The sequence below is a fragment of the Ranitomeya imitator genome, chromosome 3 (genome assembly GCF_032444005.1).
Source record: "Ranitomeya imitator isolate aRanImi1 chromosome 3, aRanImi1.pri, whole genome shotgun sequence".
NCBI classification, from domain to species: domain Eukaryota; kingdom Metazoa; phylum Chordata; class Amphibia; order Anura; family Dendrobatidae; genus Ranitomeya; species Ranitomeya imitator.
The window spans coordinates 179,719,452-179,740,607 of record NC_091284.1 but is presented as its reverse complement, the minus strand read 5'-3'; the positions used below and the strand labels follow the sequence as shown (position 1 = coordinate 179,740,607).

At 42.3% G+C, this 21,156-nt stretch overlaps 1 protein-coding gene across 5 annotated transcripts in view; it reads left to right on the top strand.

The window, feature by feature from the left end:
* The first annotated feature begins 3,879 nt into the window (after positions 1-3,879).
* NDP (norrin cystine knot growth factor NDP) overlaps positions 3,880-21,156 on the top strand; it is a 283,995-nt gene continuing 266,718 nt past the window's right edge. For 2 of the 5 annotated variants that reach the window (XM_069761659.1, XM_069761654.1), the window contains exons 1-2: positions 5,055-5,225; positions 5,579-5,691. The gene's annotated coding sequence lies outside the window, so the exon portion shown is untranslated. The other 3 variants (XM_069761653.1, XM_069761657.1, XM_069761656.1) reach the window with 2 other exon arrangements.

The window sequence follows — 21,156 nt, the reverse complement described above, 5'->3', positions numbered from 1 at the left end:
GTGTGGGGGTGCTTTGCTGATGATACTGTTGGGGATTTATTCAAAATTGAAGGCATACTGAACCAGCATGGCTACCACAGCATCTTGCAGCAGCATGCTATTCCATCTGGTTTGCGATTAGTTGGACCATCATTTATTTTTCAGCAGGACAATGACCCCAAACACATCTCCTGGCTGTGTAAGGGCTATTTGACCAAGAAGGAGAGTGATGGGGTGCTACACCAGATGACCTGGCCTCCACAGTCACCAGACCTGAACCCAATCGAGATGGTTTGGGGTGAGCTGGACCGCAGAGTGAAGGCAAAAGGGCCAACAAGTGCTAAGCATGTCTGGGCACTCCTTCAAGATTGTTGGAAGACCATTCCTGGTGACTACCTGTTGAAGCTCATCAAGAGAATGCCAAGAGTCTGCAAAGCAGTCATCAAAGGAAAAAATGGCTACTTTGAACAACTTAGAATATAAGACATAATTTCAGTTGTTTCACACTTTTTTGTTAAGTACATAATTCCACATGTGTTAATTTATAGTTTTGATGCCTTCGGCGTGAATGTACAATTTTCATAGTCATGAAAATACAGACAAATCTTTAAATAAGAAGGTGTGTCCAAACTTTTGGTCTGTACTGTATATATATGTCAGTGAGACACACACATATATATATATATATATATATATATTTATATTTCATACAGAGCTAGATAGCAGAAAAGCCGGTAATTCATTTGTCGGCTTTTGCTAAATCATTACCGAACCCGGCAGGATATGAGACATGATTTACATACAGTAAACCAATGCATATCTGCTATATTTTATATATCCCTTCCTATTAATGTTAGTAGTGTGTGTGTAAAATTTTGGAGCTGTAGGTGTTAAATTAAAGGATTAATTCATGGAAAAGACTGGCGTGGGCTCCCGCACAATATTCTCCGCCAGAGACGGAGAGCCAGTGACTGAGGGCAGATATTAATAGCCTAGAGAGGGACCATGGTTATTGCCCCCCGGCTACAAAAATCTGCCCCAGCCACCCCAGAAAAGGCGCCTCTGTAAGATGTCACCTTGCTATTGTAACGTGACATTGAGCCTGGTTAATACTGGTTAATAATGGAGAGGTGTCAATAAGACACCTATCCATTATTAATCCAAGAGTATGAAATGGTTAAAAAATACATTCACACATTAAGAATAAAGTCTTTTAATGAAATAAAGAAACACACAGGTTTAACATCTTTATTGCAAGCTCAATCCAAGCGAAGCCCTCGTTCTTCTGTAAAAAAATAAGCAAAATAAAAAAGCAGCAATATCCCACACCTGTCCGCCATACAGTCAAGTCCCACACAGTAAATCCATCTCAAGAGGTTATTTAGCTTTCAACCCGGAGCGGTGCTGATGCTACTGGCCGGTCTGTAAACCACGGAGGAATGAATGAAAACCTGCCTGCGCAACCTCCCTGCCGTACAGGACATGAACTCTGTAATGTGGGAAAGTTTCTGAATATTTTCCCATGCTGTCAAGTTCACCGCATCAGGCGAAGAGTCAGCGCAGCCTAAGTGACAGTCAAGAACTGTACTGAATAAGGCTGTTGGATGTAACTAATAAAGGAGAAGAATTTAAGGGCGCTGTTTTCTTACTAAGTGATGCCTAAGGTGACTTTCCAAAGTAGCAATGTTGACTCTTTAGTAAGACTTGCAATAAAACTTAAAGATATGTGTCCTTCTCACCCTGCCAACCAGTAACCTATTTTCACTGATGAGGGGCAAAACACTGAAATAGAAAAATGCAGATGGAGTTGTTTTATCTTGCTAAGGCCGGGGTTACACTTGTGAGTGCAATGCGAGAAACTTGCACGAGTCTCTCGCATCAATACCGGCACTGCCACCTGCACTCGGGACCAGAGTGTGCAGCTGCATGTATTTCTTCCCCAGAGCCGACGGCTGTGCCAGGTATTAATGCGAGAGACTCGTGTGATTTTCTCGCATTGCACTCGCAAGTGTGACCCCGGCCCAAGAATCTTTATCATATTAAAGTGTTCACATTTATTTACTTACAGGTTGGCGATCTCCAATAGGTGACCACAACAAGGCACCTCTCTACGGCTTTCTAATGTGCACTCCTGTATTGTGGGGAGCAATGACTGGCCTGTAAGACTCTTCAAGTTAGTAGGTGATCTCTGCTAGAAGAAACCGTACCCCTTGAACCATTGATAGAACTTCATATTCAGCTTTCAATCCAGTTTTTGTAGCCAAGCCTAAAAGTAGATGTACAAAGAAGGAAAAGTAAAAGAAGACACCGATGCTTCTCAACATTGTTCAGAAAGAACCTGAAGACCCACCTCTTCAGACAAGCCTACAACCTGCAGTTACCACCGATCGACCAAACCGCTGCATGACCAGCTCTACCCTCACCTACTGTATTCTCACCCATCCCTTGTAGATTGTGAGCCTTCGCGGGCAGGGTCCTCATTCCTCCTGTACCAGTTATGACTTGTATTGTTTAAGATTATTGTACTTGTTTTTATTATGTATACCCCTCCTCACATGTAAAGCGCCATGGAATAAATCGCGCTATAACAATAAATAATAATAATAATAATAATTGTTTTTAATGCTCTTGAGCTCCAAAACTAAAGGATTTCTGTTTTCTATCCTTCGGTTATTTGCCCACAGCAATATTCATGTTCAGGATTTTGCATCAGGATTTGCAAAACACAAAAATAGGAATTGATTCCAAAATAAAAAAGAGCCTCAAATCTTTCTGGCACATGCACACATTGAAGCTAATATGCCAGTATACATGGCCAGTTTTCCTCATGGGGCAACGGTTTTCATGGAAAAATATCCCAGCATGCATTACATTATTATTATTATTTCATTAATTTATACAGCTCCATCATATTCTGCAGTGTTTTACTTATGTTATCATTGCTGCCCCCATTGGGGCTCACAATCTAAATTCCCTATCATGTCTTTGAAGTGTGAAAGGAAACCATACCCGGAGCAAACCCACGCAAACACGGGGAGAACATTAGTAAAATTTATGGAAGAGACTAGTGCATGTAAATGGCAGGTAACACACATAGCTGCACATGGAGCAGGTCGAAAAATATTTAGAATTGAGAGTCCTCAGTGGTTGATACCTTTTAATGGCTAACTGAAAAGATGGTAACAAATTGCAAGCTTTCGAGACTACACAGGTCTCTTCATCAGGTTTGCCTGATGAAGAGACCTGTGTAGTCTCGAAAGCTTGTAATTTGTTACCATCTTTTCAGTTAGCCATTAAAAGGTATCAACCACTGAGGACTCTCAATTCTAAATATTTTTCTATCTACTGGCTAACACGGTACCAAGATATATATCTTTCCTGTACCAACATGGAGCAGGTCAGCACTCTGCGGATGTGACTTGCCCAACTTTTCTTCCAGCCGTCTGAACCCGGCGTAAATGGCATTTGGAAAGAGGTCATTAAAAATGGAATAGTTTTTGCTAAATAAAAAAGAAATAAAAAATGGCTTAAAAACAAAACAAAAAAACAAATGAAAGAATATTACATGGAGAAAGCAATTGTGTTAATTTTTCTTCTATAATTTCTTCTATATCTTGTTTACAGGAAGCACTGTACGTCAAATTACTGCTTTATCCTAGACTATTACAATAAAGAGACATTAGCTGGGATGATTTATTTGAGAACAGCACTTAAAAACAGCATTCCTCTCTGGTTTATACCAGGGCACATTATGAGGCTCATAAATATGTGAATCTAGTTTGTGGTTATTTCAGCAAATTGTGTTTAGTGATTTCCCAGATAAGGAGGGCTTCATGTTTCCCTGGTACTCCCATTTGCTGCGATTCTGATTGATATATGACTGCGATGGCTCTTGTCCATCTGACATTCACGTTACCCCACTCTCCTCTGCTCTGGCTACAGCTCCAACTTATTGTCTGCGATCCATGCAAGAAAGAAGGAGAGAAGTGAGTGAACTGAACAGGGAAAGAGATTACAAGGAAAGGAGATAAACTAAGAAAATGGGACAGAGGGAGATTAAAGACAGGAAATTAAGGAGCAAGGGAAAAGGGAGAAAGTGACAGAGGGAGGAAATGAAGAAGAAAGAAAAAAAAAGAGAGATGAGACATTGGCAAGGTGAGGAAATTAGGGAAGAAGTATGAGAGGGAAAATTTATGTGAATATTTTGGCAAGAAGGGTCAGAGTGTGACGTCTGCTAAGAGGAGAGTGGTCTAGGGGCAGAACAAGAGCAGAGGGATTATACACAGAACAGTGTATACTATAGAGATACCTATGTTAACCCTTCAGTGGCATGCGTCTACTAAACCTGTGTGCCTGTATGGAGACACATAGAGTCCCAGCAGCTAGAGTTGAGATCAGCCGTTGATATTTTAAAAGGAGTATAAATGTTATATATGGAAAGTTATTTAACCGTCTATAAATGTTATTTCCTCCTTGTGTGCTATTTGGGAATTATACATTGACATGACTACTAAACTTTTAAATATATATAATATAGTATTTTTGGTTCTGTTTCATAAGCAACAAAGTTACGGGTTTGTTTTACAGATCTTTGTTGTTGGTGTATTAAGCAGGTCGTAAGGTAGAACATGTCTTGAGTGATGGTCGATAAAAACATTAATTTTTACATTGAAATTTGAGAAATTGGAAACTCTACGGATTGGATCTATACTGTCGGTAATAGAGCTTTTTTTATGATGAGAATGGTGGAAATGAAAACGCTCTAGACATAGGAGAAAAGCCATGGAGTGACAAAAAAGGAGAAAGAAAGCTAGGAAGATAGGAGAGAGAAAAGAGTGGAAAAGATCAAGAGATTTGAAGACGAGAAAAAGGGATGAATTAAATGAAGCTAAGAGCGTAGAGGGAGCAAGTGTGAAAAATACACTGATATATTTGGAAATGACTTTGCAGCCGCACAGCACAGGGAGAGACTGCTTAGAAGTAGACGGCTGGGGGAGATTTGGAACATCTGTTAATTATAAAGTTCTGCCCAACCTGCCTGTACATTTGGGCTTACAGTGAGCGTGACCAGAGACAGACACCTCAGTTCTCCTAGTTCTATGGATGCCTCAGAGCCTTGTGATTTGAGAGCAGCCTCCGAAGCTTCGCTTGCTAATTTCAATGAGCCTGTTCTCTTGTGATTACATATGTCCACTGATCTCCTGCACAGCATCTGCCTGGGATATCTGGGATGACAGGAACAATAGGCAAGACTTATTTAAAGCTACGTGTGTCACGCCGCGCGGCCCCTCTTTTAATTTAAACAATAATATTTATATTAATGTTAGAGAAGCTTTGTCATGGATTGAAGTGCACTGGTTATGGATTAGGAAGGATTTCATGGGGGTCTACGATTGGCTACCGGCTAGGAGGAAATATACCGTGCTTGTGTTGGCAGCACCTCAGACAAGTATATTTAGGAGTGGACTTAGTTACAGAGGCACAACAAGTGTGAACTAGGCAGCTAAGATGCTGAGCTCAGGGCACTGATCTGAGACAATGAGCGCAGTACAAGAAATCACATTTATCAAATTCTTTTTTTTTTTGTCTTTTCCCATAGAGGACTAATACAAGATTTTTAAAATATTTCTGGGCTGCATAATTTTTGTTTTTTTCAAACACTTGGATTAAGAATGGAAGTTATAAAGGATTTCTGGAAAGGACTTTGAAAAGGTAAGAAAATGTGTATATTACATAACACAAACAGCTTTACTTTAGAGGCCAGCAATAACAATTAGATTTATTATGTAGCTATACATTTTTTTCATCAACTGTTTGAAGATATTAAATAATAATAATAGTAATAATAATAATAATAAAATATTCAGCAGCTCCTTTAAAAGCTATTGGACTGAAGCATCAGGACTAAAATATTTAATATCTTGGATACACTTGTTCATACTTACAAGCTCCAGAAAAATAAGTGCATAATGTAGGATAGATGTATGCTGTGGTCGCACACAATAAGTACATACTGTTTATCACATGATTATTTTTTTATTGATGCTGAACCAGCATTCTCTATCATGATGTGCAATGTGGCAAAATACAGTAATAAACAACTTTAGACTGATGCAAATAACAATGAAAAAAAAAAATCTAAAAACATGGGATCGAAGGATGAAAAATAGGGGATTAAAGTTGTATTTAGCGTGAGGGGGTGAGTATGCACGAGGTCAGAATAGGATATAGAGGAAATGGAAATAAATTTGTTGTCATAGTATAGGCAATGAAATAAATCTATCTTTATGTAAAGTACATAGGAGTGATCATTCAGTACTGCCTGTTTATGAGTAGTGTGCCAAGTGAACAGCTTCAGGGCTGGTTCAGACAAACATCGGACAAACATGTTATACCGACAAGTGCGATTCGAGTAAAAACTGTACAGCACACTGATCAAAGCTATAGGAAGGGCTGTGAAAAAAAAAACGCATTATGCTCTATTCTCTTCTTTATATCGCATGAGTCTTGCTCATTCAAGTCTGTGGGTGCGCAAAAAATATGAGATCACATACTAAACAGCTGTATTGCATCTGATTTTTCTGGATACATATTTTATGGATACATGCCATTATTAACTTATATTTTAATAGGTTGATGTATAAATATGGATTCCTCACGGACGTCACCCGGACGTAAAATACAGATGGCAATTGATTGGCATAAGGGTGACAATACAAATGACATAAGGGTGATAATAAAATGAATTTTCCATTTTTACACACACGTCTGACCGTGGCATAAATCAGTTAGAAGTAGAGAAAGTTGACATATTATGAGCTTTGAGCCCATTGTGAGAAATGCGCAATGCAAATGTTGGCTGATGGGCTCATGTGAATTGGTAATTTGTGCGCTAGGTACCTTCAATTTTATAAATATATTTTGTACAGTAGTAACCCAGTCTAAATAATTCATGTATTCAATTCTAGCATAGCTCTTAGGCTATACTTTGTTGCTATAGTCTTTTGTTTGTACATATGTTTGTTGTTGTAAGGGTTCTGTGATATTCTGTATCTATGGCTAAAATAGCTGAGCACATATATTGTACATTTTCATAAAATATGGTCCCTGAGATCAGATGTCACTGATCCATGGCTGCAGAGAGGGTCTACGTACTCTCCCTATAGCTTAAAGTCTCCTTGATATCAAAGTGGGAGGTCAGAACATTGAAGACCATATTACTTTCTCCTGTTTACACAGGATATGCAATGACATGCAATCAGGTGCTAGATACAAATTAGTTATCTGCTCACAAAGATTCTTAAGAACAGCTCCGGGTATGCACTTTGTTATACTGTATATATGCATTACAAATGAGAAAACTAGATTGTGCACCTTGTGCTGTTACTTATAAATTGCATGAATGAATCATTACAGGGACGCACACAGGCAGCAGTATGCCCTGCGCAAGAACAGTATAGTGGCCCCTGGCACTTGAGTAATGCTGAGGCATAGATGACTTTCCTAGGCCCCCTTCACATGTACGTGTTGTAGGCACATGTAGCGTCTGTTTTCACAGGTACCGGAGACACTTGTCCACACGTACCTAATAAGGCTATGTGCACACATTGCGGATTCTCTGCGGATCCGCAGCGTTTTTTGAGGTGCAGAAACACTGCAGATCCGCAATTGATTTACAGTACAATGTAAATCAATGAGGAAAAAAAAATGCTGCGCACACTTTGCGGAAAATCTGCTGCGGAAACACTGAGGTTTAAAAGAAGTAGCATGTCACTTCTTTTTTCTGAATATGCAGCGTTTTTGTACCCATTTCATTATAGAAAACCGCAGGGGTAAACACCGCAGCAAATCCGCAAGAAAACCGCTGCAAAAACGCACAAAAAATGCTGCAGAACCGCACAAAAAACGCTACAAATCCGCAGGTGCATTTTCTGCCAGGAGAGGCAGAATCCGCACCAGAAATTCCTAAGCCTAATCCGCAACGTGTGCACATAGCCAAAAACCTATGGTGATCATCACATGTCCGTGTTTTCACATAGAGACGTCCATTTTTTTCCTGGCAGCGTAGATGACAAGGGCCAATGGGTCCATGTAAAACATGTACAGCACGCGAATGTTATCCATGTGCCGTCCGTGTGCTTTAAGTGTTTAACATTGTAAAGTATAGGAGAAGCATTAGAATTGATTTTTCTTAAGCCATTCTGGAAACAAAACAGTTGGCACACTGATGGAACACTGGTCCAAATACTGATAACACTGGAACCGGTATTATACGGACGTGTTAAGGGCGTCTAAGGCCATGTTCACACATTCAGTATGTGGTCAGTATTTTACATCAGTATTTGTAAGCCAAAACCAGGAGAGGAACAATTAGAGGAAAAGTATAATAGAAACATATGCTCCACTTCTGTATTATCACCCACTCCTGGTTTTGGCTTTCAAATACTGAGGTAATAAAACTCACCAAATACTGAACGCGGTAACGTGGCCTTAAATCTCTCTAACAACCGATGAGTAAAATGTTCTGAGCCATGAAATTTGCTACTTTAGTCCGTGGCCTTCGATTCTCTTCAAACATCCATAGAATAGGCACCTGTGTCATCAGTGATTTGGACCAGTGTGCCATCAGTGTGTCATCCCTGTGACGTCATTGTACCATTTAGTTTTCCGGTATGGCTTAAGAAAAATTAATTTCTAATCTCCTATACTTTGCAATGTTAAACATGTACAGCACACCGCCGTCCGTGTGCTGTACGTAATTTAGACGAATCCATAGACTTGCATTGACCCTTAAAAAATTGTATTGACCCTTGTCATCTGTTCTGCCGGGAAAAATGTACATGTCTCCGTGTGGTTCACATGGACACAAGGTCCGTGTGAAAACCCGGACATGTGAAGATCACTGTAGGTTTTAATTAATTTACGTGTGGATACTAGTGTTGAGCGAATATACTCGTTACACGAGATTTCTAGAGCACGCTCGGGGGTCCTCCGAGTATTTTTTAGTGCTCAGAGATTTAGTTTTTCTTGCCGCAACTGAATGATTTACATCTGTTAGCCAGCATAAGTACATGTGGGGGTTGCCTGGTTGCTAGGGAATCCCCACATGTACTTATGCTGGCTAACAGATGTAAATCATTCAGCTGCGGCAAGAAAAACTAAATCTCCGAGCACTAAAAATACTCGGAGGACCCCCAAGCGTGCTTGGGAAATCTCGAGTAACGAGTATATTCGCTTATCACTAATAGATACGTGTCTCTGGTACGTGTGGCAACGTATGCCACGCATACCAGAAAGACGTAAATGTGAAGGGGGCCTAACATGAAGTCTAATGAGTGGTAGAAAGGTGTTTTTATTTTGACAATGGGACCCTTATCTACATGGTCCTTCAACTGTTTCGTAGTCGACCACTGCATCAGTAAAACTATGTGCTATTCAACTACACTGGTCTCAATAACATAGTAACATAGTAACATAGTAACATAGTTAGTAAGGCCGAAAAAAGACATTTGTCCATCCAGTTCAGCCTATATTCCATCATAGTAAATACCCAGATCTACGTCCTTCTACAGAACCTAATAATTGTATGATACAATATTGTTCTGCTCCAGGAAGACATCCAGGCCTCTCTTGAACCCCTCGACTGAGTTCGCCATCACCACCTCCTCAGGCAAGCAATTCCAGATTCTCACTGCCCTAACAGTAAAGAATCCTCTTCTATGTTGGTGGAAAAACCTTCTCTCCTCCAGACGCAAAGAATGCCCCCTTGTGCCCGTCACCTTCCTTGGTATAAACAGATCCTCAGCGAGATATTTGTATTGTCCCCTTATATACTTATACATGGTTATTAGATCACCCCTCAGTCGTCTTTTTTCTAGACTAAATAATCCTAATTTCGCTAATCTATCTGGGTATTGTAGTTCTCCCATCCCCTTTATTAATTTTGTTGCCCTCCTTTGTACTCTCTCTAGTTCCATTATATCCTTCCTGAGCACCGGTGCCCAAAACTGGACACAGTACTCCATGTGCGGTCTAACTAGGGATTTGTACAGAGGCAGTATAATGCTCTCATCATGTGTATCCAGACCTCTTTTAATGCACCCCATGATCCTGTTTGCCTTGGCAGCTGCTGCCTGGCACTGGCTGCTCCAGGTAAGTTTATCATTAACTAGGATCCCCAAGTCCTTCTCCCTGTCAGATTTACCCAGTGGTTTCCCGTTCAGTGTGTAATGGTGATATTGATTCCCTCTTCCCATGTGTATAACCTTACATTTATCATTGTTAAACCTCATCTGCCACCTTTCAGCCCAAGTTTCCAACTTATCCAGATCCATCTGTAGCAGAATACTATCTTCTCTTGTATTAACTGCTTTACATAGTTTTGTATCATCTGCAAATATCGATATTTTACTGTGTAAACCTTCTACCAGATCATTAATGAATATGTTGAAGAGAACAGGTCCCAATACTGACCGCTGCGGTACCCCACTGGTCACAGCGACCCAGTTAGAGACTATACCATTTATAACCACCCTCTGCTTTCTATCACTAAGCCAGTTACTAACCCATTTACACACATTTTCCCCCAGACCAAGCATTCTCATTTTGTGTACCAACCTCTTGTGCGGCACGGTATCAAACGCTTTGGAAAAATCGAGATATACCACGTCCAATGACTCACCGTGGTCCAGCCTATAGCTTACCTCTTCATAAAAACTGATTAGATTGGTTTGACAGGAGCGATTTCTCATAAACCCATGCTGATATGGAGTTAAACAGTTATTCTCATTGAGATAATCCAGAATAACATCCCTCAGAAACCCTTCAAATATTTTACCAACAATAGAGGTTAGACTTATTGGCCTATAATTTCCAGGTTCACTTTTAGAGCCCTTTTTGAATATTGGCACCACATTTGCTATGCGCCAGTCCTGCGGAACAGACCCTGTCGCTATAGAGTCACTAAAAATAAGAAATAATGGTTTATCTATTACATTACTTAGTTCTCTTAGTACTCGTGGGTGTATGCCATCCGGACCCGGAGATTTATCTATTTTAATCTTATTTAGCCGGTTTCGCACCTCTTCTTGGGTTAGATTGGTGACCCTTAATATAGGGTTTTCATTGTTTCTTGGGATTTCACCTAGCATTTCATTTTCCACCGTGAATACCGTGGAGAAGAAGGTGTTTAATATGTTAGCTTTTTCCTCGTCATCTACAACCATTCTTTCCTCACTATTTTTTAAGGGGCCTACATTTTCAGTTTTTATTCTTTTACTATTGATATAGTTGAAGAACAGTTTGGGATTAGTTTTACTCTCCTTAGCAATGTGCTTCTCTGTTTCCTTTTTGGCAGCTTTAATTTGTTTTTTAGATAAAGTATTTTTCTCCCTATAGTTTTTTAGAGCTTCAATGGTGCCATCCTGCTTTAGTAGTGCAAATGCTTTCTTTTTACTGTTAATTGCCTGTCTTACTTCTTTGTTTAGCCACATTGGGTTTTTCCTATTTCTAGTCCTTTTATTCCCACAAGGTATAAACCGCTTACACTGCCTATTTAGGATGTTCTTAAACATTTCCCATTTATTATCTGTATTCTCATTTCTGAGGATATTGTCCCAGTCTACCAGATTAAGGGCATCTCTAAGCTGTTCAAACTTTGCCTTCCTAAAGTTCAATGTTTTTGTGACTCCCTGACAAGTCCCCCTAGTGAAAGACAGGTGAAACTGCACAATATTGTGGTCGCTATTTCCTAAATGCCCAACCACCTGCAGATTTGTTATTCTGTCAGGTCTATTAGATAGTATTAGGTCTAAAAGTGCTGCTCCTCTGGTTGGATTCTGCACCAATTGTGAAAGATAATTTTTCTTGGTTATTAGCAGAAACCTGTTGCCTTTATGGGTTTCACAGGTTTCTGTTTCCCAGTTAATATCCGGGTAGTTAAAGTCCCCCATAACCAGGACCTCATTATGGGTTGCAGCTTCATCTATCTGCTTTAGAAGTAGACTTTCCATGCTTTCTGTTATATTTGGGGGTTTGTAACAGACCCCAATGAGAATTTTGTTACCATTTTTCCCTCCATGAATTTCAACCCATATGGACTCGACATCCTCATTCCCTTCGCTAATATCCTCCCTTAAAGTGGACTTTAGACAAGACTTTACATAGAGACAAACCCCTCCTCCTCTCCGATTTTTACGATCCTTTCTAAACAGACTGTAACCCTGTAAGTTAACTGCCCAGTCATAGCTTTCATCTAACCATGTCTCGGTTATTCCCACTATGTCAAAGTTACCTGTAGATATTTCTGCTTCTAGTTCTTCCATCTTGTTTGTCAGGCTTCTGGCGTTTGCGAGCATGCAGTTTAGAGGATTTTGTTTTGTTCCAATCTCCTCACTGTGGATTGTTTTAGAAATGTTCTTACCTCCCTTCTGAGTATGTTTTCCTGGGTCGTCTTTGTTCGAGTCTAATGTTTTTCTTCCCGTCCCCTCTTCTTCTAGTTTAACGCCCTCCTGATGAGTGTAGCGAGTCTTCTGGCGAATGTGTGTTTCCCAGGTTTGTTGAGGTGTAGTCCGTGATTTATGATAAGAGATATTTAAAGGGATATTCCCATTGCAGACTATTATGACATATCCATGCAACAGTAAATGGCTAATTTAAGAAGTTATATGGAGGTGAATAGAGGGCTGCGCATGCACGGCCACCTCTCCATTCACAGTGGTGCAAGATAGAACCCTGTTCATCAGACCCTATTCATCCCACTCAGGGGTGGGATTCTCCTTTATCCTGAATGTGCTATAAATATCTAGGATGGGAATACCGCTCTAGGTCACCAGTACCTATCACATAGAAGTCATGTACTGCTAGTTATCATTTGTTTTATAACTTAAATATTGTAAAAATAGGAAATATTTTAATATTATTGTTTTTTTATTACTCAAATGATGCTCTATCCTTTCACATCTACAGCTCCAATGCAGATCTATGTTTCTCCAAGGTTGCATTCTAACAGTAGGTGAAAAATCTGTTTAAAAAAATAATGATACCCTTTAAGCTTGTCTGCAAATATTAAGAAAATGTACATCAAAATGCTAAATATCACAAAGTGAAAGATCAATGCTGGAAAACTGTATTGAATGTCACCTGCTGGTAGAATGCTTTGTAAATAATAATGTTGAATTCACAAACCCAGACAAAGGCATTAACATTAGGGCACTGGCAAGATTGGTGCTAAATACTTTTGTCTTTCCATTGGGTGCTTAAATTGTGATGATCCCTAGATAAAAGGGCAGCTGTAGTTAAATTATTCTTGCCTCCCTGTGGGCGACCAACTCTCCTGGATTTTCCACAGTTCTCCAAATGAGTGTTGTCAGAGATTGCTGTCTAGTTTGATTCTGATCAGCTGTTATTTCCTTTTTATGTATGTGAGAGTGTGGAACATATTAACATTTCTGTATAAACATGTGCTATGTTTGGAATCCCTCTCATGCCCCACCTCTAACTGAGCAGAACAATAAAGGAGAAGGTTCTGAGCCCTCGGAACAGCTGGCTGTCTGTGCATGCCCGACATTGAACTGTTTCTCTGATGGGCAGCACTTCAATCACTTCCACTTTAGCTGCACGCTTAATGTGCCTCCTGGCATTGTTTATTTTCTTTGCTTCTCTTATAAGCTTTGGAGAGGTATTAACAGGGGAATTATTTACATGGCCTTCTTCAATTTAAATGACTATCACTGCACTTTGAAACCTTTATTGATTTTAAGAGGTCAAAATTACACTGAATAGGTCTATGTTAACCAAGTCATTAAATCAAGTCACATACGAACCCTTTTGTGCAATATAAGGCTGTTTGCCCATGATGAGCTTTAATCACGGTTTTTGCACTGCTGATTTTCACCGAGGAAAAAAACGCAGCATTTTACAGTCCTAGCAAAGTGGATGGGATTTATAGAGATCTCATGCCCTCTGTGCTTCTTTTTTAGGCCAGTCTCACACGTCCAGATAATTCCAGGACCAGAAAAATCGGTACCGGAATTATCCGTGTCCGTGTGTCCGTGAGCTCACGTAGGCCATCTGTGTGGCACACGTGCGGCAGCCGTGTGCCGACTGGGTACCACACGGAGCGTGCAGGAGATAAGATATGAAAAATCCTTTTTTTTTTTTTCGTGTTTAAAATAAAGATCCCTGTCCCCACCCGCCGTGCGCCCGCCTGCTGTTACTAAAATACTCACCCGCCTCCCTTGAAGCATCCTCTCCACGCCGCACCTTCTCCTGTATGAGCGGTCACATGATGCCGCCCATTATAGTCATGAATATGCCGCATATTCATGACTGTAATCGGCGGCACCACGTGACCGCTCATACAGGAGAAGCTGGCGCTGAGAGGAAGCTGCGAGGGAGCCGGGTGAGTATTTTATTACCAGCGGGCGGGCGCACAGGGGGTGGGAGGGGGTTCGGGACAGGGATCTTTATTTTAAACACTAAAAGAAAAAAAAATGATTTTTCATATCTTCTCTCCAGCAAACGCTGCTGCAGAGAAGATATGAATGGCGGCTTCAGCACCACGCTGGGGGGACAGCGCTTACTGTAGCACTGTCTCCTGCATGGCACACGGACTGCACACGGACAGCGTCCGTGTGCGGTACATGTTTTACACGGACCCATTGACTTTAATGGGTCCGTGTAATCCGTGCGCTCCCACGAACACTGACATGTCTCCGTGTTTTGCACACAGACACACGGTCCGTGAAAACACGCTGACATGTGCAGAGACACATTGATTTCAATGTGTCTACGTGAGTCAGTGTCCCCGGTACGTGAGGAAACTGTCACCTCACGTACCGGAGCCACTGACGTGTGAAACCGGCCTTTTGCTGCTTAAACTCATCTGTGGTGTGTTTTTCCAATGTTAATTTCTCTTGCCGCTACGCTGAGTTTTCTGAGTGGAATTTCCCCTTAAACTTGCATTAGATGCAGAAAATCTGCAAGTTAAAAATACACATGGTGTGTTTTTAGTGCGTTCCCGCTGTGGAGACTCATCAAAAAACACATGTAATCTCCACCTGAGAATGTCAAAAACAAACCAGCTTTATTTAAAGCATGACACACCAAACAGACAAAAAATTCAGCGTCAAAAATGCGATGAAAGCACACAAAAAGCAATGAAAAAAACGCAAGTATGCGAATATGTATAAGGCTATGTGCCCACGATCAGGAATAGTAGCATTTATAGAATCCCTCAATGTCTATCCGCTATTTCATCCTTCTTCTCCGCTAGATTTCTAAAACTTAACATGGACAAAACAGAATTCATTGTTTTTCCCCTATCTCACGCGACCACTCCAACGAACCTATCCATTACAGTAAACGGCTGTCTCTGGGTAATCCTTGATGCTGAACTCTCCTTCAAATTGCATATCCAAGCCCTTTCCACTTCCTGCCACCTTCAACTCAAAAATATTTCACGGATCCGTACATTCCTAAACAAAGAATCTGCAAAAACCCTAGTCCATGCCCTCATCATCTCCTGCCTCAACTACTGTAACCTCCTGCTCTGTGGCCTCCCCTCTAACACTCTCGCACCCCTCCAATCTATTCTAAACTCAGCTGCCCGACTAATCAGCCTGTCCCTCCACTATTCCCATCTGTCAATACCTTCACTGGCTCCCCATTACCCAGAGACTCCAGTACAAAAGCCTAACCATGACATACAAAGCCATCCACAACCTGTCTCCTCCATACATCTGTGACCTCGTCTCCCGGTACTTACCTACACGCAACCTCCGATCCTCACAAGATCTCCTTCTCTACTCCCCTCTTATCTCCTCTTCCCACAATCGCATACAAGATTTCTCTTGCGCATCATCCCTCCTCTGGAACTCTCTACCACAACATATCAGCCTCTCATCTACCATCGAAACCTTCAAAAAGAACATGAAGACCTACCTCTTCTGGCAAACCTACAACCTGCAGTAACCACCGATCGACCAAACCGCTGCACGGCCAGCTCTATCCTCACCTACTGTATCCTCACCCATCCCTTGTAGATTGAGAGCCCTCGTGGGCAGGGTCCTTTCTCCTCCTGTACCAGTTGTGACTTGTATTGTTCAAGATTATTGTACCTGTTTTTATTATGTATACCCCACCTCACATGTAAAGCGCCATGGAATAAATGGTGCTACAATAATAAATAATAATAATATTAATTTTAGATGCAGCATATTTTCTCTGTGTTCAAAACGCTGCGTTCTACATTACAATCACAGTGGATGGGATTTATAGAAATCTCACGCCCATTGTGCTTCTATTTATCGCTGCGTAAACTCACATGTGGTGCTGAAACCACAAAAGGAGGAAAAAGAGGAAAAAAAACTCCACTATTCTAAAGAAAACACCCCAAAAAAACAGGCAAAGATGTTTACCTGTCTAGGCCTTGAATCAAACGCACTATCATGGTGCAGCGGGCCCAAGTAAAGATGGCAACTACACAGGAGCGATAAAACCCGCGGTGCTGGTTTACGAGGCGCAGTATTTGAATTTCTGCTAGTCTCCACTGCGTATTTTCAGAAACAGAATGTCATTACATGTGGGAAATCCGCATGTACCTGAACACAAGTGTATAGCGAAAATACGCTGTGTCCAAAACGCTACTATTCCTGATAGTGGCCACATAGCCTTATAGGTGCAGAAATGGTGCGGAAATTCTGCAAAAGTCAAAAACTCACCAAATAATGATCGTGGGAACAGAGCGTAAAAGAATATATATGAAAGTAGCCAGGCTTGGATAGTAGCCAGCCAGGATTCTCCGGTGGGCCCAGGCACTGACACCTGCTGGTATACTGGCCAACAGCTGCCTAGGGCCCCCACTGCTCCAGGAGCCGCCAGCCAGTGGCTATGGGGCACTGGAGTCAAGGCGGCCCACCCTGTTCCAGTAGCAGCAGCTGGAGACAGGATCCTGTCCCTGCTGCTAAAGCAAAATGAATATTCACGCTTCACCATGCCCCTATGGGCGTGGAGAGGCATGAATAACATTTCTCTTTAATAGCGGGCAGCGTTAGCCGCAGGTTGCAGCTAACACTGCCCGCATGTAAAGCCCCACCACCACACACACACACGCATACACACACACACAGCACCGCACACATACTCACACATGCAGGCACACAGACTCACACAGAGCAGCTCACCTCCTGGCGTCCTGCTTCCTGTCTGAGACAGCACAGCTGGATGACGTCATCATCCAGCGTGCTGTCTCAGACAGAAAGCTGCCAGCGAGGAAGGGGCCACTGGGATGTGCTGCTGCTGTGGGGAGGTGAGCTGTGCTGTGTGCCTGCGTGTGTGTGTGTGTGCGCTTGTGCCTGCCTGCGTGTGTGTGCCTGCATGTGTGTGTGTGTGATGAGCTGCTGCTGCGGTGAGGTGTGTGTGTGTGTGTGTGTGTGTATGTGGTGGTGAAGGACAATGATATTGGTGGGGGAGACAGTGATGGAGGTGATGGGCAATGATGGTGGGTGGAAACCAAAATGATGGAGGTAATGGGCAATGATGGTGGTGGTGGGGAGGCAACGATGGAGGTAATGGGCAATGATGGTGGTGGTGGGGAGGCAATGATAGAGGTGAGGGGAGGCAATGATGCAAGTGATGGACAATGATGGTGGGGAAGACAATGATGGAGGTGATGGGCAATGATGGTGGGGGAGGCAATGATGGAGGTGATGGGCAATGATGGCGAGGAAGGAAATGATAGAGGTGATTGGCAATGATGGTGGGGGAGGCAATGATGGAGGTGATAGGCAATGATGATGGGGGAGGCAATGATGGAGGTGATAGGCAATGATCGTGGGGAGGCAATGATGGAGGTGATGGGCAATGATGGTGGTGGGGGATGCAATGATGGAGGTGATGGGCAATGATGGAGGTGATAGGCAATGATGGTGGGAGGCAATGATGGAGGTTATGGGCAATGATGGTGGTGGGGGAGGCAATGATGGAGGTGATGGGCAATGGTGGTGGTGGGAGGCAATGATGGAGGTGATGAAATGGGCAGTGATGGAGGTGGTGCGGAGAATGATAGGGGTGGAGGGGGAGAAGGCAATGATGGAGGTGGTGATGAGGACAATGATGGGGTGGAGAGGGGCTGCATTATACTTTATGAAGGGGCTACATTATATTCTGTGGGGGGACTGCATTATTCTCAGGGGACTACATTATATTATGGGGGGCTACATCATACTATATGAGGGGGCTACAGTACACTCTATGGGGGGGCTGCATTATGTTCTGTGGTGGGGCTGCATTCTCTCAGGGGACTACATTATATTCTGTGGTGGGCTGCATTATACTATATGAGGGGGGCTGCATTATATCCTATGAGGGTGCTACATTATATTCTATGGTGGGAACTGCGTTATACCTGAGGGGGTTGCATTATATTTTGTGGGGTGCTGCATTATATTCTATGAGAGGGGACTGCATTATATTCTATGAGGGGCTACATTATATTCTGTGAGGGGGCTACCCCTACCCTTGCTACATAATTAAGACGTGAACTACCTTATATTATACCCTGATATTAGAGCTTTTATCGCACAATTGGTGGTCTTGTATCTGTTTCTATGTAGCTACATAGTGGGCCCCAAGAATGATTTTTCTCTGGTGGGTCCAAGGTGCTCCAGTCCGACGCTGAAAGTAGCACTAAGTGGTCCGAGTGAAAAAAAAGTGGAGATTAAAGCCACACATGCAAGTTGAGAATTTAGTGAGTTTTTTACCTTGGTATTTGTAAGCCAAACCAGCGGTTACTTATGAGGTCAGAAAAGAAAAAAAAAATAATTGAGTGTTTCTGCTGCAGAAAGTCATAAAAATGCATATTAATATATTTACCTGTGGACTTCCCACATGTAATGTAATTCTGAAGAAAATCCACACTTAAAACTATCTACAAGAGAAATTGACGCGTTGTAGTTTTGAAACCTGCACTGCATGTCAGTTTCAGTAAAGAAAAAGCACAGTTTGAATACGATTTCCATAAGGCCATATTCTCTACTACACACCAGCTTCCCAACTAATGCCTTTTTCAAGGAACAGTCTTGAATTGTGACACTAGTTGGAAGAGTAAAACCATGATCACATGTTGAGTATTTGAGTTTTGTACCTCAGTATTTGTAGCCAAAACCAGGAGTGGGTGATAAATACAGAATTGGTGATGTGTTTCTATTAGGGTATGTTCCCACGGTCAATAATCGCTGCGAGTTGGCCGCTGTGTACCTCCGCAGCATCCAACCCGCAGCGGCCATATCTTACAGCATAGTGGATGGGATTTGAAGAAATCCCATGTCCACCGTGCGTGCACCGGCACCCGTGGCTTCCCAGCGAAGACGCACATGCGGCTCGTCTTTCCAGACCGCAGCATTTCAATTTATCAAGATATGTCAAGAGAAATGTCCCTGTACAGTGTATTGGGCGTGGTGATTCCGCACGGTTCAATGAACACATGTGGAATCACCTGGGTCGCTGCCAATTACTGACCGTGGGAACACAACCTTAGTGAAGAACAAGACGTGCACTCTTGCTAAGATTGGTGCAGACTGAACATGGAGGGATTCTCCAGAATGTAGTCAAGAACATCAACAGTCGTACTCAAGAAAAGATATCTTCAGAATATTGTGAGCCAAACATGTGTTTTTTTTTATTTTGAAACACCAAAAATAGAGGTATCACCGCAGTGTTGCAAGGTAACATTTCGACCCTCTGGGTCTTTTTCAAACCTTACTTAGGATAGTAGACACGAAAAGGAGGGCACAGATCCCTGGAGAGGTGCAGAAGTCCCGTTAGGGGCTATTACTTGGCGGTTGCTGGTGTCTGCAGACACGGAACACAGCGCTACAGTAAGTACTGTTCCCTGTGTGTGGTGCTGAAGCCACCATTCATCCCTTCTGTCCTGCTCGGCTGAAAGCAGCACTCGCAGGAGAGAAGGGATGAAAGATCAAGTTTTTTTTTTTTTTCGTGTGTTTAAATTAAAGTTTGGGGTCACCTCCCGCCTTTCACCCCCATGCGCCTACCCGCTTGCAGAGAAATACTCATCCAGCTCCCGCGACCCATAGGGGTGGAGCCACATATTCATCACTGTAATGAGCGGTACCACGTGACCGCTCACACAGGACAAGCTGCCGACTCTGAGAGGAGGCGTCGCGGGAGCTGGGTATTTCTTTGCAAGCGGGCGGGCACACGGAGGGTGAGAGGCGGGAGGTGACCCCAAACTTTATTTTTAACAAAAAAAACCTCTCATCTCAATACCCGGCACTGCCGCCAGCGGTTCGGACTTCAGCGTTCAGCTGCATAGAAATACATGCAGCCACACACTCCGTTCCCGAGTGCCGGCGGCAGTGCCGAGTATTGAGGCGAGAGACTCGTGCGAGTTTCTCGCATTGCAGTTGCAAGTTTGACACCGGCCTTAGAGGACTTTCTGTCAGTGATGCAATCCCTTCTATGCTAAAAAGGATTGCACCACTGACAGGAGATAGTGCCACTATTATTTGTTTACTATAGTGCTCTATCTATCTATCTATCTATCTATCTATCTTAGTTCCGTCAACTTCGTCTTTGTAGCATGGATGCTTGGGCATAGATTTTAATCTAACAATGGCAACATCTGCTTGGAATTTGTATGTTCCTCCCATATTCTCATGGTCTCCCCTGAGACTCTAAAACTATACTTAGATTAATTGTTTCCTATGAAATTGACCCTACCATATGTTCCTGAGACATGGAAATAAGATTGTGAGATATACTGGGGACATGGACTGATATGAGTGAATACAGTACATTTCACAGAAATATATTGCCACTTTATAAATCGTGATATTAATATATTATATGACCTGTGGCATAACTTCAATGTCCCAATGCAAAAATTCCAACGGGGCACCCAACTATTGCAAGTCTTTAATATTAATGGTCTTTTCATATGGGCCAAAGGGACCTTTTGGGCCACCATACCCACAGCTCCATGGCCCTGGAGTAACAGTAACCCCTGCACCTTTTATAGTTACACCACTAACATACTGTTAGAGAATTTAGATTGTGACCTCCAGCATAAGCAGTACTGTAATAAGGTCAATAAAAAGATGTGGAATATGATAGCAAACATTGTAAATTGTCGAAACCAGAACATTTAAAAAGGACTTT